The 14008-nt window shown below is 36.6% G+C and overlaps 1 protein-coding gene and 1 long non-coding RNA gene across 5 annotated transcripts in view; both read right to left on the reverse strand.

Moving 5' to 3' along the window:
* PPP3CA (protein phosphatase 3 catalytic subunit alpha) overlaps positions 1-14008 on the reverse strand; it is a 309010-nt gene that overhangs the window by 238969 nt on the left and 56033 nt on the right. Inside the window, exon 1 of one of the 4 annotated variants that reach the window (XM_072810316.1) lies at positions 2329-2335. The exons of the other annotated variants lie outside the window; for them this stretch is intronic. The gene's annotated coding sequence lies outside the window, so the exon portion shown is untranslated. Of the gene's footprint in view, positions 1-2328; positions 2336-14008 lie in introns of those variants that run through there. 4 annotated transcript variants of the gene reach the window in all.
* Positions 863-12697, reverse strand: LOC140623730 (uncharacterized). Its single transcript, XR_012023281.1, has 3 exons — positions 11175-12697; positions 4255-4524; positions 863-1067 (listed from the first exon to the last, which is right to left on the reverse strand). It is a non-coding gene; the product is annotated as an uncharacterized lncRNA (long non-coding RNA).

Below are 14008 nucleotides of genomic sequence, written 5' to 3' on the forward strand. Positions count from 1 at the left end.
AAAAAAAAAAAAAGACTAAATAAGTTGGTATTTGTAAAGTACCTGAAATAGTACCTGGCAGAGTCAAGGACTAGGTAAGCATTTGTTAAACAAAAGTACTCTCCATGGGTAGACTGTATCAAATCTGCTCAATGGCAAACTCTGTTGACAGCACAACATGTACTTTATTTATAGAGAAACACCTTGTAACACAAATACTTTTAAACATTCCCTTAGGGCAAGGGCACTAGTTGACAAGGTAGACAATGAGCAAACTGTTCCTAGGTAGGAATGAAGAGCTAGGAGCTGGGGTGAAAAGACAACAGAGGAGAAACTAAAATGGCTTCAGACCTTCTTCAAAATAATTTTTTCCAGATTGATTTTAAATCATTTGAAGTAGCATCAGACCTTAAGAGCATCCCTACTTCAAAGTAGGATGAATTTTAAAAGTTTTGATTATGATCCTCCAATTGGTGGCATAATTATCAATTTAAGAGTGGTATATATTAGTTAATATTTTGAAAACACAAACTGGTATGTGTTACTTCCTAAATCAAGGTTAGTTTTCAACTTCCCAACACACAAGGATATCTATTACTCTTGAATTAATGAGCATAATTTCTTCACTCTTAGATTCTATTTCTAATAGAGAATAATAATAATTAAAACTTGGGGGATCCCCGGGTGGCTCAGCAGTTTAGCACCTGCCTTCAGTCCAGGGCATGATCCTGGAGTCCCCAGAGAGAGTCCCATGGCAGGCTCCCTGTATGGAGCCTGCTTCTCCCTCTGCCTGTGTCTCTGCCTCTCTCTGTGTCTCTCATGAATAAATAAATATTTTTTAAAAAGAATTTAAAAAATAATAATAATTAAAACCACTCATTTTATTAAGACAACTCGTATTTATAAGCCTGAATCTCAGATGTAAGTAGTTTTATTTCCCTTCTATTTAAAAATAAGCTTCAATATATATTGAACCTCTAGGGTCAGAATGGATGAAGGAATGGAATGGAGGAATTATTTCAGAAAGATGGCTAAGGCGGCTTCTACTAGAGGAATTCCACTTCTAGAGGAATGACAGTATCTGCAGACTAAAAGAAAAAAAAAAAGATGAAACAGGAAAACATGCTGAATCAAAAAGCAATAGAAAGCTATCATAACCTAAGTTTTTAAAAATGTATTTAAGCAAATAAACACCTGAAAAAGCTTTATATAAAGAAACTATAAAATAACCCCCTAAATAACATAGAGTAGATTAAAAGAAAACATTATAGATGAAAAATATATTTAAATTTCAGTCTATTTTATAATCATTACCCATTATTAAAAAAATCCCAGCTATCATTTTGCTACAACTTCCAAACTCTTCAATTACTTTATTTCAACTAATGATACTGAAGATCTGTTGAATTATTTAGTAATTTAGGACAAAATTTATTCTGCATGAATGCTTACCCAACATTAATTTCTGATTTCCCAACTTCTCTAAAGGAGACACTTCCAGTTCATAAACATGTCTCTATAACTTAATCTTTTCATTTACTGTATTATAGCATGAAAGTCGTGGATTATATAAAAAGAATACCTGGAGCATTTTCCACATTTGTAAAATCTTCAGCATTTTTCCAGCCTTTAGAGAAAGCCTGCCTTTCCACAAGTCTAGTCTATATAATTTATTTAATGTTTCACTTCATAAAACACTTTAATCAAGTTAAAGTGAAGGTTCATTTAGATTATTATAAATCTAACAGGTGATTTATTATATTCCAAGCCATTTCAAGCAATAAGACAATTAGTATCAGATAAGATGTGTGAATAATAGCATTCAAAGCCTTTAAAAAGCCAGTCATTAAGACATAGTTTTATTTCTTAATCATAAGATGTTCAAAAGTCCAAAAATAAAACTGAATGGTTTTCATTGATTGGGCTCCAAAGGTTAATTACCTAACATGGTTGGCAGGCCTAGCCTCCGACCTCACTTCCTCATTAGCCTCATTATTTCTTCATTAACCTCTCACTTAACGGTATGTATTCCAGCCACTAAGAACAACTTTCTGTTCTGCAAACGCTCCTCTGCCTTGACTAACAGAAGCTTCTTCACGGGCTGCCTAGTCCTTCACCTACAGCCCTTCCTCTCTTAGCAGCTCCTCACCTGGCTAACTGCCACCTGTCTCTCAGGTCCCATTCAGCTGTCACTTCCCACAGGACACCTTTTCTGATGCCTCAGGGCTGGGGGTCAGTGTCTGCCCTCTGCTCCTACAGCATGTTACTCTACCCTGTAATAGCCTACAGAAAGTTATACCGCCTTTCACAGCCAACCCTGCAGAAATGTGATTGGTAACACGGTACCACCTTTCACCACCCACATGCCTCTAGACCACTGCAAAGATGACCTAAGGCTGGGGAAAATACACTTCTATCAATAAGAAATCATTACAAAGCTCCTTTCACAATTATTTTCCAACAAAACAAGAGGCTCATTACAGGAAAAATAGCAGTCCACCTTCAACATTTTTGCACTTAATATTATCAAAGATAAAAGTAAAAAAACCAAGGTCTTTCCAAAATGTATGCAGAACTTAACAAAAGATGTTATAAGCTTTCTATAGACCAAAGACCCAAAATTATAAAATATGATGCAAATGAGAATCCACCTATCTATTTCTTTTAGTTCCCTTTCAACCTTCTTTGAGAGAAGCTGATTATATAAAGAGGTCACATTTATGTCTTATCAAGGTTTTGTATAATATGGTTACGGAAACTTGACCACATGAAACACAGAAGAAAATTTAAAAATACCTCCAGAGAAGTGCCCCCTCTGAAACTTGTAACCTGAAATCCCTAGAACACAACCAAAGGATAGAAGCATCATCTCGATTCATGAGGGGGCCTCTAATTCACCTAATGTAGAAGCATCGCTATCACCCTTTATCTAAAGGAAACTGTACTCATTATTTTTTTCTGAAGATTGATCTTTTAAAATTAGTTTGCCTTTAATTCAAATTTTAATTCCTCTTATGCCATCTCAATCTTTCACTGAAGTTTTTTCATGATCATATTCTTTTTTTTAATTTTTTGTTTTTCTTTTTCTTCACATTTGTGAAGTCGTTTATAATTTACATGGTACTTTCACATCCATTATCACCTGGTTCATTATTTCATTCACCCCATCTCACACTCATATTGTAGTTAAATACCCACTGTGGACTAGAAAATGGGATTTGCTCGTTTTAAAAACATATTAATAGAATTTAGTTTTTAAGGTAATTTTAGATCTACAGAAAAAATCAACAGAAAGTACAGAATTTCCGTCTACCTCCTGACTCCCCTCCAGTTTTCCTGTTATTAACATCCTGCATTAGTGTGACATATTTGTTACAACTGAATCGATATCGATATATTATTAAATAAGTCTACATGTAATTTAGGGTTCACACTTGGTACTGCATAGTTCTGTGGATTTTGACAAATACATAACGTCATATTTTCACCACTACAATATCACACAGAGTAGTCTCCATGCCCTGAAAACACTCAGTGCTTTATCTGTTCTTCCCTCCTGCTCTCCCATACTCTCCTGGAATTCTTGAGGATCACTGGTGTTCTTGCTGTCTCTACAGTTTTGTCTTGTCAAGAAAGTCGTATAGTTAGAATCATATAGGACATAAACCTTCCACGTTGGCTCCTTTCACTTTGCAATCAGCATTTAAGGTTGCTTCACTTCTTTGTGTGGCTGGATATGATGAGAGAGGCAGAAACACAGGCAGAGGAAGAACCAGGCTCCCCACGGGGAGCCAGATGTGGAACTCAATCCCAGGACCCTGGGATCACACCCTGAGCCAAAGCAGATGCTCAACCACTGAGCCACCCAGAAGCCCTTGGACAGAAGTTTCCAACTCCTTTTGGTAAATACCTAGAAGCACAGTTGTATTTTTTTTTGTTTCGTTATTTTTTTTTACTAACAAATCTAACACTTTTTAAAAAATTAGATAACTAATTATGCAAGAGTTTCTAATGGTTCTTGTCTCCTCAGAAATTCATCCACTACCTAGGTCAGAATGAGGGTACACATCCAATTCACACATGCACACAATTCTTATTAGAACAAAAACAAAAATTAACCTTGACTTTTTTCTATAGAGATGTATGTACATCCTTGCCAAAATGTTCATCAAAAATTAAAATGGATTGGTAAATGTACACTGGCTTAATTTTTTTTTATTGACAACCCTCAGACAAATCAAGCCAACAATATTTGTCAAATACCTAAGTATCTACTATTGCAAATGACTGGCTGGTTGCAAACTTGGTCTCTAATTTCTGCTGCTCAATGGTTTAAGAGTGTTTCACAATTCTGTCTACTTCAAGGATACAGAATGCTCCCTCCAAACAGAAATTTCCATGAGAAATGAAGCAGTTAGTTATAATACTAAGATAGAGACTTTATTGCAGTCTTTTAAGTTCTCTTCTTAATCTTCTTAGGATCCATCTTGATTTTTCTTAAAGCCTAAGTTAGCCAGGAATTTTTCCTAAGTCACAATGTGGAACCTGCCAATATAGAGAAAGGGCATTTTTTTTTAATATGCAGAGAGAGCCACTTCTTTATTCTAATACGGCAACAAACATAAAAAATGAATAATAAGTAAAAGCCATTATGGAAAAATTAAGTACAGTTCTTTTAACTATGACTTTAATATTCAATATTTCAGAAAAATTTAACACTGAATTTATTTTATCCTATACATTTTTTTTAAATTATAATCTTATAGTCAGCATATTTTCATATTTTATTTCATTTAAATAAATAAATTTGTCTCCTACCAATTGTCAAACTTTCACTATTACCCCATTACTCCAAATTTTGTCTCTTGCTAGCTCTCAGAATTAGATCCATTAACTACCCAATGAGAAACTAGATGCATTCCCTCCACCATGTTCCCATCGGCTGTGGTTTAAAAATAACACCTGCTCAGAAACAGATTTCTCCATGCTAACCTAGGGGCTCTTGAACTGCATGCCTCCTGGGTCTCTCTATTTGTTATAAGGTAGATCATGAATGCCATAAAGGTAGGAATATCAGCTCCACTGAGTCCTGAGATCTTACAGGTCACCCAGGGCTACCCATAATTTGACATGTGTTAGCAATGTCACAGTAGGGTTTATATAAGGCAGTCCCAGTTTTTGCCTGTAGTACTTGCATCTTCAAAGCATCCTGATTTAGACAACAAATTATGTGATTACGCTGGCCATAAGCATTCCCTCCCCCACCCATTCACTTTACATATTCCCTACCATCCCTGTAAACAAACACTCTGTTGACACCTAGCCCCTTCATGCCACTGGCTATCAAAACTTCCACAGCTCTGAGTACAAGAATTCTGCAAATACTATTTTTCATACACACTATATTCTATGCAAGACTGTTTTTAAATATGACAGATTTGTTTTAAGAAACCTGAGTAGTTTCCTAATAAAGCATTTGTCCCAACCAAAAAAAAAAAAAAAAATGCAACTAAAAGGTCTTGCATCAGACTTAGGAGTATGATACTCTTCTTGAATAGAAGAATCTCAAACTACAGATGCCTGGGTGGCTCAGTGGTTGAGCGTCTACTTTCGGCTCAGGGCGTGATCCTGGAGTCCCAGGAACTTGTCCCACATCAGGCTCCCCCTGGGGAGCCTGCTTCTATTGATGCCTAATGTCTCTGCCTCTCTCTCTCTCTCTCTCTCTCTCTCTCTCTCATGAATAAATAAACAAAATCTTAAAAAAAAAAAAAAAACAATCTCAAGCCAATCACCTTCTCACCAAGATAAATTTGCTCAATGTTCTAAAGTGAAAATTGGAATTGTTGTCAGGGATCCAAGCTTAATAGTAAAGATGAGCACCTAGAATTCAAGTCAATTTTTAAAAAGGAGATAGTCTGGCCACAAAACACACAATTCAATTTCATTTTACAGATGACAAGGCCAAAAAAAAAAAAAAAATCCAGAAGCAGCAGAGTGATGAGTAAGAACAAGGTGGGAAACAAGCTTGGGGTAGCTTAATTAAGGGTCTGAGGAATGAGATTTAGAAAGCAGAAGTCAGGGCAACACACATGTGTTAGGAGGTACTAGAGGGGCAGAAGCAGAGGGAGGCCATAAGCAGATGACCAGCAGCATCAGATACCTGACAATCCTGAATTTGTACAAAAAACCCACAATCATTTACAATTTCCATTAGTAATGGGTGAAGAAATCCTTTCCCATGACTGGTGTGTGATGATTGCTAAATGGTTAGTGCTGCATATAATGTGATGTTTTGTGTCAGAATTAGTCTGGCCCAGCAAAAGATAACTTGCAGAGTCATTCACCAGCTTCAACTGTGCTCAGCCTGAAACCTGATTGAAACCAGCTGAGCCCATGACATCACCACAGGCTTTTTACTATAAAAAGGGCAAGCTCTGTGAGGTCAGGAAGCAGAACTAAGCTCCGTGAACAGAAGCCAAGATGGAAGAGGGAAGAGCCAAGTGAAGTTCAGAGGAGGAGATTCATTCCAAGAAGGAGCTAGGATGAGCAATTTGCTCAGAGACAGCTGCAGAAGAAAAGGCGCACGATGGAAATTTCCCCTTAAGAGCAAGGGGCTGCTGTCTCCCGAAGACAAACATTATCTAAAGCAAAGACTCAAAGGAGAAATGGATTTAAGCTATTTCAGATTTTCAGTTCCTGGAAATGAAGTAGATGCAACATTATCATGGTAATAGTATTCATCATGTAGTCTCTCACTCAACATATATTAATTGAACACCTATGGATCAGGAACTGCTGTAGAAAATAGGAATATGATAGTGAATAAAATGGACAAAAGTCACTGCTTCACAGATCATACATCCTTGGAATGAAAACTAACAAAAGGACAAATATACACCATGTCAAATAAGGATTACAGGAAACAATGAAGAAGAGAAAATGGTGGCACCAATGGTGGTGCATGAGCATAGACAAATGGAGGTGGGGATATGAGCTGTGTGCAAGTCTGGGAGAAAAGCATGGCAGGCAAAGGTGACAGTATGTACAGAGGCCTAGATCTGGGAGTGTGTTTTCTATGTTTGAGGAACACCAAGAAGGCCAGTGCTACCAGTCAGAAAGAACAAAGGGAAGCAAGACTTTGTGAACAAGTTAATTCAGAATGCAAGCAAAGGTGTCAAGCAGGTATTTGGACACATGAGACCAGAGACTCTGGGAAAAGAGTCAAACGGTGGACAAAAATTAGGAACCATGGGTGTATAGATGATGTGCAACAGAGACCCCACCCCACCGGTGCATATAGATGGAGAAGAGAAGAGGGACATCCCAATGGAGGTTGAACAAAGGATGAACCAGCAAAAAAGAGAGAATAGTCTAGAAGGTAGGAGGAAAAGCAGGAGAGTGTGATGCCTTGATACTCTAGCAAAAAAAAAAAAAAAAAGTGCTCCCTGGGAGATGATAGGATTTTTTTTTTAAACATTTATTTATTCATGATAGACACAGAGAGAGACAGAGAGAGAGAGAGAGGCAGAGGCAGAGACAGGCAGAGGGAGAAGCAGGCTCCATGCAGGGAGCCTGACATGGGACTGGATCCCGGGTCTCCAGGATCACTCCCTGGGCTGAAGGCGGCGCTAAACAGCTGAGCCACCCAGGCTGCCCGAGATGATAGGATTAATTGTATAATAAGGCTGCTGCCACGTCAAGTTAGATGGGCCTATCACTGGCCTTGACAACACGGATGTTAGTAGAAACCGAGTAGAACAAGATCAGGCTCTGAGCAGAGCAGAGAGAGAGGAAAAGCATTTGAGGAGGATCTAGAAAATAGGAGGAGGCAACCTTCCAAAGACAGCGAATGTACACAACTCTTTCAAGAAGTTCTGCTAGTAGCTGGGTAAGAATGTGGGCTCAGGAGATGGTTGAATATAGGACCAAAAAGTTATAGCATGTTTTTCTGCTAATGGGAATGATCCAGTAAGTAGGGAAAACAATGATGCAGAAAAGAAAGGGACTTGCTGGGGCAATGCCCTCATATACGCAATGGGGAGTGAGATCTAGTGAAGAAGGCTTGGCCCTTCCCTGGCCTCAGTGAAATTGAATGTGTGCAGGTTCCAAGGTTATTTGATTTGTTTAGTTTTTTGTTTTTGTTTTCTTTTTTTAATGAAATTATGTTGGCTATTAATGAGATTGGGTCAGAAAGAACTTACCACGACTGTCTGAAGTTCTTAAGTTATTTAGGCTATACCCGGCTGAGTTTTAAATGAATCAAATGTAATAATCGGAATGTGGTGAAACACACAGTGTCCAACTCAGTAAAACAAACTGCTGTCTGTATTTAAATTTCTTTTCCTTTACTCTTCCTCTTATGCATAAAATAATAATCTTCTTCTAAGTTAGTGAAAATGCTTGACTTAATATAACAAAGGCAGGCTTGCTAGTTAACTAGGTTCCCAAATGACAAATAACAAACCAGGAGCAGGATAACCACAGGAGAAGAATTTGCATTCAATACACTCTCAAATATCAGCCTATGAGTACATTTTCATGGGACTTTCCATGTCTACAATAATTGACATTTAAGTTTGATAGCCCTCACCACATGTCTTTTCCTGGGAAGAGCTACTCCAGATAACAGTATTTTAAAGAATAGTTTAAATGTGGTTTGCAGTTATTCTATATGAGCACAGATAATACCACTACCAATATAATTTAGATCTGACTTAACTGCTAAAACCTATTTTGAGTGAGGGTGTTTTTGACAGTCTAAGCACGGATGACCAGTTCACACCCAGCTGGTGGCAGCAAAGCCAGCACGAGGAGGTGGCTGAAAAAACAATAACAAAAATCAGCCTTTCTATCCTATCTGTGAAATCCAGAAGATGGCAAAGGAGATTAGGATGGGAGAAATGTGATGGATTGGCCTCAGTAGAGATCAAGAGAGGATTTAAAGCTCTGAGGTATGCATCTAGAGGTCTTACTAGATGATTGCTTTGATTTGATAGAAACACATGGAATATCAGGCCCTGAATTGCCCATGTCCTGGTGCACATGGGAAGGTAAGTAGCATATTCTCTGTAGCGCATTGACCCCTGAGCTTCTAGAACCCATTTGAAAGCTGATGTCTGACACACTTGCTCTGGATTCTATGCCATTAAATCTCATTTCTTCTCTCTCTATTCATCTGTTAATTTTGTATCCCACATAATTCTACTGTCAAGAGATGTCCACTGACTGCAGTTAACATAATTTAATACAACAAATGTAGGTGCTTAGCACCTTAGCAAGTTTCAGTTCCTGAGCCTGAGAAGGTGCAGGAAGCAAAGCCAGGCTCTCAAACCCCTTATACTCTCTGGTTGAAGCACAGAGAGGACAATCTCTTCCCAGGGATGTCCTCAACACATGTATCATAGGTTTTTAAACAGCTATTCAAACTCTTAACTTCCAAGAAATCAGCAATCATAATAAGTGGGTACCTTTTCTTTCTAGTTGTTCCTAACTTACCTGGGACAAATAATATCTGGTTCAAATGTATTAAGTGAGAAGAGATGATTTTGTAAGTTCACATGACACAAACATCTCATTTTAATCAAAACTTCCTTCGTGCTTTTAAAAGAAAATTAAACTACAAAAATTCAAAATGTGCATTGACTCTGCTTTCTCACAAATTTTTTTCACATTACCATTTTACCAAAAAATAATGTACAGGAAACACCCAAATTTCAGCAAGATGCTCTTCAAACAGTTGGTTTTACTGTTTCACTGGTCCACAGCATAGGTTCAGATGAAAGTAAGCATCTGGCCTTAATGTGGCAACTAATTTTGTAACTTGAGGAAACACATCTAAGCCTTGGTTCCTTCATCTATAAAAAAAAGACCACTGACTCCTATGACTCATATTGTTGCCTTTAGCTGTGATACATATGATTTCCTTCCACACAATATTATAAATTATTAGTCTCTCAGGTTCCTAAGGTTTTATCAACAAATAGCATAACTATTTTAATTTGCAATGAAAAGCTAAATATGCCAGGTGCAATACAAATGAATTAACAAACTCAGAGTATTTTAAATTTAGAAAAATCAGTGCTTGCAAGGAGAAAAGGTTTAAGTAATATGGTAGACAATTCTGGAGATTGCTGCCTGGAAAACACTTCCTCTTCCCCTGAGAACTGTCATCAGCACTCCCATATGAACACTAATTCTGCAACCCAACCCACAGTTGATTGATTTGGGGGTCGACGCCAGGCCCAAGCTTAGACAATCAGGTTGTCACTCCCTGGAAGTTGTGGTTTTGATTTATAAACACAGGCTGGGAGCCACTAATATCTGGGTCATGGTAAATAGTTACCATAACTCTGAAGAGTCCACCACCCCTGCTTCTCTAAAGATCCCAAAGCAGTCCTGTGTCCCTAGGGCCACCTTGGCTTCTTAATTTTATCAAGGCTGATGGCTTAATTATTCTCAGGATTCCTTTACATGTTGAAAAAAATTATATCTAAATTAACACTAAATAAAATAAAAAATCCAGCTCCTCAGTTTGACTAGTCATATTTCAAGCACTCAAACGTCATGTATGTCTACTGGCTACCACATGGGACAGCCCAGGTTTAGAGTACATTTCCAACATTAAAGAAAGTTCTTTTGAATAATGCTGCCCTAGACACTTCTAATAAACTTCCTCTTTTCTTAAGCTGCTAGGATCAGGATTTGCGTGTGTGTGTGTGTGTGTGTGTGTATGTTTTGTTTGTATGTTTTTATACTCTCACCTAGTAGACAGAGTCTTAACATGAGGTTAACAGGAGGTATGATATAATCCCTAATGGGATTTCCAAAAAATTAATCTCTAATGGGATTTCTGGGTACTCTCAAGGATTCTAAGTCTTAGAGTTAATGTCCCTTCAAAACTTAAAGTTTACTCATACCACTCCTGGACTCCTGGGTCACAGAATTGTAGAATTTAAGAATTTGGGAAAACTTTATCAATTATCTAATTTTATTTCCTGTTTTTTTACACATAAAAAAATTAAGACTCAAGAAGTTTTTAACATTTGTTTCTGAACAGTACTAAATTTGGCTTAATCAAGTATAAATCAAGACAAGATATATAAAGTATCAAGTAAAATGTAATATGCAACATAACTCTGCAAATCTCATGATTACCCAAGTAACCAGGCATGAAGTTTAAATATTTATTTACTCACCAGCCTGTTACTTCACCAACTGCTTCCTACTCTTTCCCCACATCTCTCTCTCTCTTTCTTTTTTTTCATTTATTTTGTAAGGTACTTTCGCCATGGTTACCATTGTTTTGAGTGTCATAGTTCCCCATATCTAAAAGGCACAGAAAACATTCTGTACTTTCAAATCAGGGAGCAAATACACTTTTATTGTAATTTTTATTTTTTCACTAGAACCTTTATGTTCAGATCTGCTACATGATTAGTCATCTGTACAGATTGGAATCTGGATAGCGAGAAATGTTTTTATTCCATTGCTTTTAAACAAATAGTAACTAAACATCATTTAAAATATGTGGATTAGGGGGATCCCTGAGTGGCTCAGTGGTTTAGCACCTGCCTTCGGTCCACGGCATGATCCTGGAGTCCCAGGATCGAGTCCCACGTCAGGCTCCCGGCATGGAGCCTGCTTCTTCCTCCTCCTGTGTCTCTGCTTCTCTCTCTATGTCTATCATAAATAAATAAATAAATAAATAAATAAATAAATAAATAAATAAATATTTTTTTTTAAATGTGGATTAAAATGTCATACCTATGCATCAATGGATTTAAACTTGCTATCTTCATAAAGCAATGTGTTATCTTTAACCAAAAAAATAAACATTTATAACATAAATCCAAATACAATAAAAAAGGATTCTAACCCTCTGTCATATGCACTGACTCATACCTAACTGTGGTGAAATCCGATTGTCCACCTAATAAAGAATTTGCAGGTTGTTTTCAGCTAAATATAGAATGCAATATTTATGCAATATTAATTTTGACATAAAGAATTATTTTTAAACAATCCGTATACTGTATTCTTCTCTGAAGTCAAATGCTGTCAAGCATTAGGGGAGTTTATGAATTCCCAACCATCACTTCCATTAAAAATAAACAACTTATATGTTTTCCCCTATACAGATTTGAATCTAATATGACTGGTTTGTAAGAAAATGGAGCAAAATGGTGATGATCCCTGTGTACAATACATCATTACAGACTCCTATTTTTGTATGTCTTTTCCTTAAGTGTAAATGAACAAAGATTTACCCCTGTTCCTATCACATCACATAAACCAATGTTCTAAAATTTCCAAAACAATGATATACATTTCAAAGAATTAACCAAGTCTATTTCCTTTTCCCTTCCCTTTCAAACACATATATATACATGCATATGTATATATACATACATATATAAGCATACACATACAGACACATTCCACAAAGTTTTCTAACACACAGGGTGTTGGCCATTCCTATCTTGAGGAAACACCTCTCCCAAGATTACCAAGCATGACCCACAAAGTCAACAAAGGGACTCCTGAACTTAGTGGCTGCTGCTTTGAAACATGCCATTAATCAATGGTAGTGTGAATCATTAAAAAGCAGTCCATAGAACACAGACTTAAGAACTTGTACTCCTTCCACAAAGGTTTTGGCAGATACATTATACAACAAAAACAAAAAAGCAAAACAGCATAAACTCCAACCCTAAATTGCATGGTTAAAGTGTCTATTCTTTAGAGTAAAAGCACATAAATATATCTTAAAGCAATTGAGCACAAATGTCAACCACAATCTTGGCATGGCTTTTACAGAGACATCTGACTCCTTTGAAACATTTGCATACATCATGGAGGGGATCACAAATTAGTTAGGTCATAAAGCACCTGATAATATTTACTATACTAATAAATTACCAAGAAGATAGAAAAGTCATGATGGATTATGAATGAAAGTTATGGAGTTATTTTAATGAAAGTCAAACCTCTCATTAAAAAACAAAAACCTCCTTACACAGTGGAAAGAGCTCTTATAATCAAACTCTTAGCATTCAGGAGCCCTATCCTCATTTTGAAATGGAACTCTAAATACTCTTACAGGCTGCTCTATATGTCAGAATTTTGACAAAGGTTCATTTTAACCATTATTCCCATACTGATTGGTTACACTAAAGCTATAAAAAAAAAAAAAAAAAGTATCAGAGATTCAGCATCAGCAGCCCTGGCTGGTGATGACAGGCCATCTAGAGAGAAGTTGGAAGAACTTGGTCCTTTGACAAGGTTTGAGTTAGTGGATCCACTGTCACCTGTGACTGGGTTCGGCCTAAGGAGAATGTATTAGCTGCAGCAGCCCAGGATCAGTTTTTGACAGCTCAAACTTGAATCTGTAGGCTTTTAAAAGTTGTTAGTAATTTTTTTTTTCCTAGTGGAAAGCATATATATTTTTTCCAGGAGATTTTAGGTTGTACACATTGAGGAAAAAAGTGTGTGTGTGTGTGTGTGTGTGTGTGTGTATAATATTAATATATCTTTTGTTTTAAAATAAGGCAAAAAAAGTACTTTAAAGCTATGTTTACTAAACACTTAATGTTTAAAGATTAAACAAAAAGATGATCTCAAATGTGTATTTCATTTCTCAAACCCAGCAATTCCAGGGGAAAAAAAAATAGCTACTACCAAAAATACCTTAGCTAATTTATCTTGTTATAACAAAGTTTAAAAGTTTTGGAATAGCCATCAGCTGTATATCTTTTGATTCTTCCAAACATATTTAAATATACTTAAGCATTAGAAATGCAATTGAAAAGTCACACTCATTTATCTAAATTCCTTTTAATATATATGTTTAGCACTGTACCACCAAAAGAAATAGAAGAATCTTTGGAAAGAACTGACATTAACCTTTTCTTCATGACAGAGATCTTGTTTTGAAAATATTCTGCATAGAAACACAAGGTTCTGATCAAAACAGCGGCAAATTAATTTTCTTAGATACACAGTCTAGTTTTCAGTATTGGGAGTATGAAGC

The sequence above is a fragment of the Canis lupus genome, chromosome 33 (genome assembly GCF_048164855.1).
Source record: "Canis lupus baileyi chromosome 33, mCanLup2.hap1, whole genome shotgun sequence".
Lineage (NCBI taxonomy): Eukaryota > Metazoa > Chordata > Mammalia > Carnivora > Canidae > Canis > Canis lupus.